The following is an 8,313-nucleotide window of genomic DNA, read 5'->3' as shown; positions in this document are numbered from 1 at the left end:
CTAAGGGGCGACATGAACTGTGTGTTCACACCAAACGCTAAGGGGCGACATGAACTGTGCGTTCACACCAAACGCTAAGGGGCGACATGAACTGTGCGTTCACACCAAACGCGAAGGGGCGACACGATTCCGTACGCGTTGACGTGGTTTTGCAGCCCCACACTTTTGCTCGAATTGAAATCTTTCAACTTTGCCGCGACATTCGCGTGATGACAGCCAATCCGCGTTCAACAGCATGGCCACTGAGTGGCGTAACGTAACAGCCAATCAGCGTTCAAATAAAATGATACAATTAAATATATAATATTACGGCCAAAAGCTGTGTGAGCCTCCGGATGGCCGTAGCGCGTAGGAGGGCTTCGAGAGGTTTATTTACCGGCGTTGCTAGGGTTACCGGTCTTGTGTTTTCCAACGGTTTATTAGCGAAGGTATCTAATAAATCGCGGTCTAATCAATACTTTATTCACTGCCTCTTCCGTGGTCATTACGATATTATGGATCGACTGCGTCTGGTTCTCCGCCGTCCCTCCCTCTTCCACAACAGGTATAGACATGCTACGGTGGTTATCTCGGCCGTGGTTGAGAATGAATTGGCATGAAGCTCCGTTGGCGGGCAAAAGATGCTTGCTTCATAACGTGAAGAGAAAATTATTATGCTTGCTTCATTACGTTATAGCTGAACCTAAATGTTATACGTTGTAACATTATAGGCAAAATGTTATCATATTATGCATTCAGAAATTTGTTACATTATCGACTGGGGATTCCACATTATAGCTATGGGTTTAATTACAACTAGAGGTTGAGCGTGCAATGCTCAACCTCTAGTTGTAATAAAAGCAATGATAATGATCATTATTGTATTTGTTAGATTTTGTGTTAAGACTTTACTGATACTAATATGAATAATTGTAACAATAGCAACGATAATGATATTGATAACTGTAGTTATTGCTATTTTAATTAGTATTAATATTATGGACTTTGTGTTTGGTTGGCTGTGGGTCCTGTGATGTTTAGAGACGATGTCGTTCTGTTTTAGAGCTCATATCTTCTGTACTCCTCTGTCCTGTCCTAGACTCACCGTCACCCTGGAAAGAGGGGAGAGAGCACTTACTGGATGAACTCGGTGAGGGTTTTATCCAAGTTATTAAATCAATCGCGTCATTAACATTCATTTCCAAAAACACCCTCTGCTTCTGTGATTCATGTTGTGGTCTACTAAGGTCAGGTTTCTATTGTCATCTATTTAGGTCATGCTTCTATGTGGTCTGTTAAGGTCAGGTCTCAGGGTTGTGTGTCCGTACCGAAGACCGTAAGATAAGCAGTTATCTGTTTGTTCAGGATGTTCTTTTACATTCAACAGATGAATTGACACTTCAGGGCTGGATGCTTCACGACAAGAGTCTCTACCTTGTTTCTACTACTAAGAAGGGCTGGAGGGCCAGTAGAGAAGACTGTCAGAAGAGAAAGGCAGACCTGGTGGTCATCAACAGCAGAGAAGAACTGGTGTGTGTGTGTGTGTGTGTGTGTGTGTGTGTGTGTGTGTGTGTGTGTGTGTGTGTGTGTGTGTGTGTGTGTGTGTGTGTGTGTGTGTGTGTGTGTGTGTGTGTGTGTGTGTGTGTGTGTGTGTGGGAGAGACCAATTGTTTGTTTGTGTGAGTGATTAAGAAAGAGAGAGAGAGAGATGGAGAGAGAGAGAGAGAGATTGTGTGTGTGTGTACTTTGTGGTCATGATAACAGATGCTTTTACCTTTAGAACCAGGTTTCCAGGTTTGACAGCAGATTGATGGGTTCTTCCTGGATTGGACTGAGTGATCAAGAGAAGGAGGGGACCCTCAAGTGGGTGGATGGTACCCCCATGACCTCAAGGTAAGGCTGAAGACTCTATTCAGCAGCATCTCTTCTCTGAGAGTGACAGACTGACCTCCACTGTCTCTTCCTCGTGGTTCTCAGTTGGAGACACGTTAAACCACGCGATGACGGCGGAGCAAGAGACTGTGTCGTAGCAGGGGAGGACGGCTGGTCTGAAGAACCGTGTAACAGACTGCACCACTGGATCTGTGAGAAGGTCCTAGACCTGGATCATCTGGAGGCTGAGCGGAACAAAGAGGGTCGGTAGACTTTGTTTGTGTTCATGAGTGGAGAACGGTTCCTCCTTTCTGTTGAGAGAATTGAAAGGTTGTTGGATGTGTTTAGGTCTACCAAGGTCATGTTTATATTTTGGTCTACTGAGGTCATGTTTCTATTGTGGTCTACCAAGGTCAGGTTTCTATTGTGGTCTCCTAAGGTCAGGTCACAAGGGTCAACCCTTTCTGGGTTCACTTGGACTAGTTTCTATTTGAGCTGCTGAACTGTTTTGCGTTCTTTTATGCAAGCTCCGACCGACTCGTTAATCTCTGCGCTGGAGTGACTTCCCGTCCCTGGGTAATCTTTGTAGACACTGCTGTGATACTCAATCATGTATAAAAAGGCAGGCGAGAATACTGGGTGTGAATCTCCTGGGTCGCCCTCTAATGGACAGGTGTTAGGAGAGAGTGAAGGGAGTGTCTGACGCTGCATCTCTAGATCCGTGTTGTAAGCGTTCACTCCTCTCCTCCTGGCTTCTTCAGGTTCAGTGATGCCCACGGAGGAGGAGGAGGAGGAGGCCCCTAACATCACAGAGTTCCACTCCTCTACCCACGTGTTGCCCGTGGGCCAAACGGCCCGCTACACCTGCCACGCCGGCGGCACGCCGGAGCCCACTGTAGAGTGGCTCTACAACGGCAGGCCCCTTGAGAGGGACGGCACAGACGACCAATCAGAGGCCTGGGTGGAGAGGGGCTTCCTCTTCATCAGAGGTGGGAGGTACGGCGTGAACACGGTCTGCTGCATGGCAAGCAACAGCGCTGGCACGGCCAATCACTGCGCTGAGCTGCTTGTCTTTGGTAAGTCCTGGATCCAAGGGGGGATGTTTGTTGTTGATGTATTCATAATATTGTTGTTGATACATTCATAATATTGTTGTTGGTATATTCATAATATTGTTGTTGATGTTTTCATAACATTATTGTTGAGGTGTGTGTATCTATGAATGTCTACAAATGTATATGTATGTATGTGTTCATATCTATGTATATGTACACTAGGGCTTTGACTTTTGCCCAAAAATCATATTCGAATTTCGTTTGTTTATTAATATTAATATTCGAATATATCTCATCTCATCTCATCTCATCTCATCGTCATCCGCTTATCCGGGGTCGGGTCGCGGGGGGAGCTGCTCAAGCAGGGGGCCCCATACTTCCCCTTCCCGGGCCACATTGACCATCTCTGACGGGGGGATCCCGAGGCGTTCCCAGGCCAGTGTTGAGATATAATCTCTCCACCTAGTCATGGGTCTTCCCCGAGGTCTCCTCCCCACTGGACGTGCCTGAAACACCTCCCAAGGAAGGCGCCCAGTGGGCATCCTTACCAGATGCCCGAACCAGCTCAGCTGACTCATTTCTAAGTAAAGGAGCAGCGGCTCTAATCCGAGTTCCTCACGGATGGCTGAGCTTCTCACCCTATCCCTAAGGGAGACGCCAGCCACCCTTCTGAGAAAACTCATCTCGGCCGCTTGTACCCGCGATCTCGTCCTTTCGGTCATCACCCAACCCTCATGACCATAGGTGAGGATAGGAACGAAGATCGACCGGTAGATCGAGAGCTTTGCCTTGCGGCTCAGCTCTCTTTTTGTTACAACGGTGCGGTAAAGCGAACGCAATACCGCCCCCGCTGCTCCGATTCTCCAGCCAATCTCACGCTCCATAGTACCCTCACTCGCGAACAAGACCCCGAGGTACTTGAACTCCTTCACTTGGGCTAAGGACTCATTTCCTACCCGGAGTAAGCAATCCACCGGTTTCCTGCTAAGAGTCATGGCCTCAGAATTAGCGGTGCTGATCCTCATCCCAGCCGCTTCACACTCGGCCGCCAGCCGATCCAGTGAGTGCTGAAGGTCACAGGCCGATGATCCCATGAGGACCACATCATCTGCAAAAAGCAGTGACGAGATCCTCAGACCACCGAACTGCAACCCCTCCCCACCACGACTACGCCTCGATATCCTGTCCATGTATATCACAAACAGGATTGGTGACAAGGCGCAGCCCTGGCGGAGACCAGCCCCCACTGAGAACGAAACTGACTGGCTGCCGAGGACGCGAACACAGCTCTCGCTTTGGGAGTACAGAGATTGGATGGCCCTGAGGATAGACCCCCTTACCCCATACTCCCGCAGCACCTCCCACAGTTTCTCCCGGGGGACCCGGTCATACGCCTTCTCCAGATCCACAAAACACATGTAGACCGGATGGGCATACTCCCAGGCCCCCTCCAGGATCCTTGCGAGAGTGAAGAGCTGGTCCGTAGTTCCACGTCTGGGGCGAAAACCGCATTGTTCCTCTTCAATCTGAGGTTCGACGATCGGCCGGACCCTCATTTCCAGCACCTTGGAGTAGACTTTACCAGGGAGGCTGAGAAGTGTGATACCTCGAATCGAATATTTATTAATAATATTTTGACCATTAAATGCCTTCAGTAAGTCCTGGGCTGAATTTGAATACTTAGTACATACTATTTCTGTTCAGTGTCTACTACTTGACCGTACTACACTTAACAGTGTAGTACGGTCTACAGCTATGCGTAGAACGCCTCTGAACGCTTCCGAACATCGCCGAAACTCCACCGGAAGTTTGGAGATGACGTGTCTCCTCTCAGATGCCGGCAAAATGACCTTGAAAAGTTACCTGTTTTCCGTCTTGTCATCGTTGCTATTAAATTAAAAATGTCTCTTTTTACTTAATTACTTACTTTTCTTTTTTACTCTTTTTAATGTCTCTTTTTTTCGCCGCTTTCTACAACGTCTTTCTAAGCCGCTGTTGGTGGTGTCGGGTCAGCCATCTCTTCTTCGTTCGTTACCAGACTCCGGTTGCATTGTGGGATAGCGTAGTGACCTACCGTTGTATACTGTGGCGGTAGCACGCATTCTTTAACGTTTTCCGTCCTACACAATGCGTACTGAGCATTCGAAACGCGCTTTATTTGTGGCGTACTACAAAATGCATACTATAAGTATGAGTATTTGGATTCAGCCCTGGATTGGGTTTTGCAAGCTTTGTTTACCGGCGTTGCTATGGTTACCGGTCTTGCGTGTTCCAACGGTTTATTAGGTTTCTAATAAATCGCTGTCCAATCAATACTTCATTCACTGCCTCTTCCGTGGTCATTACAATAATTATGAATAGACTGAGTCAGGTTCTCCGACGTCTCTCCCTCTTGGCCTGCCCATAACAGGTTCCAATATTGCTAATACTGCCTAATATTTGTTCGTATTTTGATTTATTTTTTGATATTCTAATATATTCGAATCACGAAGTTCGGAGTCAAAGCCCTAATGTACACAGAGCGCAGGAGAACAGTACTAGTGATGATGATGATGATGATGATGAGGATGAAGAATGGTCCAGCAGCTCATCATGTCTGGTTCTCCCTCAGATGCCTGTGAACTCACACTGGACCCCAACACGGCCTACAGACGACTCTCTCTGTCTGAGGACAACAGGAAGGTGACGCTGGTTGGAGAGGACCAGTCGTATCCGGATCACCCAGAGAGATTTTTCTTCTGGCCCCAGGTGTTGGGTAGAGAGGCTCTGACTGGCCGCTGTTACTGGGAGGTAGAGTGGGAAGGAGGGGTTGTTATAGGAGTGACATACAGAGGAATCACAAGGAGAGGAGGGGGTCGTGACAGCGGGCTTGGACTGAACAACAAGTCCTGGGTTCTTTATTGTTCTGATGGTCGTTACTCTGCCCGGTACAACGGTACAGAGACAGCCCTCCCTCTCCCCCCCGCTGGCTCCACCAGAGTAGGAGTGTATCTGGACCGGCCTGCTGGCTCTCTGTCCTTCTACAGAGTGTCCCCAGGTGGAGGAGGGTCCTCAGACACACTGACACACCTCCACACCTTCTGCTCCTCCTTCACCCAGGAGGACCTCCTCCCGGGGGTGGGGTTCTGGGGGAGGAAGGGGTCCTCAGTGAGGTCCTCAGTGGGGTCCTCAGCGTCTCTGAGTCGGTTGTAGGAAAAAAAAAAGGGTGCGGGGATCAGTCAGTTGTAGAAAAATTGACACACACACACACACACACACACATACACACACACGCGTTCAAGCACACACACACACACACGCGCACACACACACGCACGTTCAAGCACACACACACGTACACACTAGGCCTGCAGCGGATTCGAATTGTATCCGAATCCGTTCGGTTCATTTACCACAGTTCGGAGCATTCTGGAGATCCGCGGATTTCGGTTTCATGAAGGCATTGCCTTATGTAGTGTATTTGGGGGTGGGAGGGGTCCCCAGAGGGGTCCTCAGTGGGGTCCTCAGCCTCTCTGTGTCGGTTGTAGAAAAAAAAAACATCAACCACCGCTCCCCCCCCCCATTTTCCTCCCGGCGGCGCCCCGGCCTCTGGTCCGGGGCGCCGCCGGGAGAAAAATGGGGGGGGGGAGTCAGCGGGGTGCCTCAGACTCAGTGTGTGTGCTTGCGTTTCCGCCCCGGCACACGCAAGCACACACATACACACACATAAAAAAAACACATACGCACACACACAGTCTCTCTCTCTCTCTCTCTCTCTCTCTCTCTCTCTCTCTCTCTCTCTCTCTCTCTCTCTCTCTCTCTCTCTCTCTCTCTCTCTCTCTCTGTCTCTCTCTCTGTCTCTGTCTCTGTCTCTGTCTCTGTCTCTGTCTCTGTCTCTCTCTCTCTCTCTCTCTCTCTCTCTCTCTCTCTCTATGTATCTCTCTCTCTCTCTCTCTGTCTCTGTCTCTGTCTCTGTCTCTGTCTCTCTCTCTCTCTCTCTCTCTCTCTCTCTCTCTCTCTCTCTCTCTCTCTCTCTCTCTCTCTCTCATATATTATTGTAATTGTACATAAAATACCTATTGATGGTAAATTTTAGAATATTTCCAGTTTTGGTCTTGAGGGCTCTGATATCATCATTTTTATCATAATCCTGATTTACGACCTGATTTAAAGCAGATTTTATATTTTATTCACAATAACCAAGAGGTCTGTGGGATAATGTTGCATGTTGTAAATTACTTTAAACTGAATCTTGATTTTTTTTGTGTTCTGTTGGGAACCAAATGGCCGCAGAACATGTTCAGTTATTAAAGATACCTGCACACCTGTTGATGAAAGTCTGCTGCTTCTATTGTTTTAGTCCTTTGTTTTGGTGTTTATTGTGTACATGTAAGGGACTATTTTTGTGTCTTATTTGTTAATGAAGCATAATTGTAATAAACAACTCAGTGGATCCAACTGAATGTTCTCGTGTGTTCAGCCGATGATTTCTCGTTTTATTAGTGAATAATGCTTCCATAAGTGCCGTAATAATAATAATATATTAATCAGAAATTATTAATAGAACAACAAATGTTTGTCCGATATTATTCTTGGACCTCCTCCCTTTTTGTTGTGTGGGGGGGGGGGGGGGGGGGGAGGGGCGTGGCTTCTCCACTCTGTAGGTCCATGACTAGCCCTAGGCTAACGTCCTGCCCAACACTTTACCCGGGATAACGTCAAACTGTTGCCGTGGTAACGGGACTAAACACCAACCGCCGCAGTGTGGGCAGCTGGGGCTGGGGGAGGGCTGCGGGGGGACGGGGCGCGCCACCCCTCCTCGTCCCAGCCGCCGGCGTGGCCGTCGACGGGCCAGACGTCGGAGGGCGGCGGAGGACGGGGTCCCCGAACGGCGCTCCAACGGCCCCCTACGACGGATCAGGTGGGGGCCCCGAAGGAGGTGGTCCCCGACCACACCCCCAGGGCTCCTGCTGACTCTGGGGTCTGGCAGACGAGGGCCTTCGCTAAGGATTCTGGGGGTTCTCCTGTTCTAGGGGGTGGGACCGTTTCGGGGCCCCCCTGGGTCATTAGTGGTTGGTAAACTAATCAGGGTTCATGGGTTGGGGTTTATCGATGTCGGGGTGTGTTGGTGACTCTTGTGTTCATGTTGTGTTCATTGCACCATTACTGAAAGTGTTAGTGTGGTTGAATGGTGGCGTGTGTTCTAGTGTGTACCGTGCTGGTGTTATTAAAGGCAGCTCCGTTGTCCAGCGGTGTATGGGGCGCGGAGCTGCGGCCGACTGCTAAACCTGGGCTCCCGTCTCGTCCTTCACCTGCTGCTCGCCACAATATGATTGTTGAAGTTAAACGGATTGAATTATGGTACATTATTGTCTAGTGGGCTCATGTTTAAAAGGATTATGGTGGGATGTTATTATTTAAATGAGAAG

At 48.9% G+C, this 8,313-nt stretch overlaps 1 long non-coding RNA gene across 1 annotated transcript; it reads left to right on the top strand.

The window, feature by feature from the left end:
- Window positions 1-1,438: 1,438 nt before the first annotated feature.
- LOC115554639 (uncharacterized) lies at window positions 1,439-2,014 on the top strand. The gene is made up of 3 exons (XR_003978629.1): window positions 1,439-1,509; window positions 1,759-1,871; window positions 1,956-2,014. It is a non-coding gene; the product is annotated as an uncharacterized LOC115554639 (long non-coding RNA).
- Window positions 2,015-8,313: the final 6,299 nt, after the last annotated feature.

This window comes from Gadus morhua, chromosome 11 (genome assembly GCF_902167405.1).
Source record: "Gadus morhua chromosome 11, gadMor3.0, whole genome shotgun sequence".
Taxonomy (NCBI): Eukaryota; Metazoa; Chordata; class Actinopteri; order Gadiformes; family Gadidae; genus Gadus; species Gadus morhua.
The sequence above is the reverse complement of the archived record's forward strand: the minus strand, read 5'-3'. Positions and strand labels throughout refer to the sequence as shown.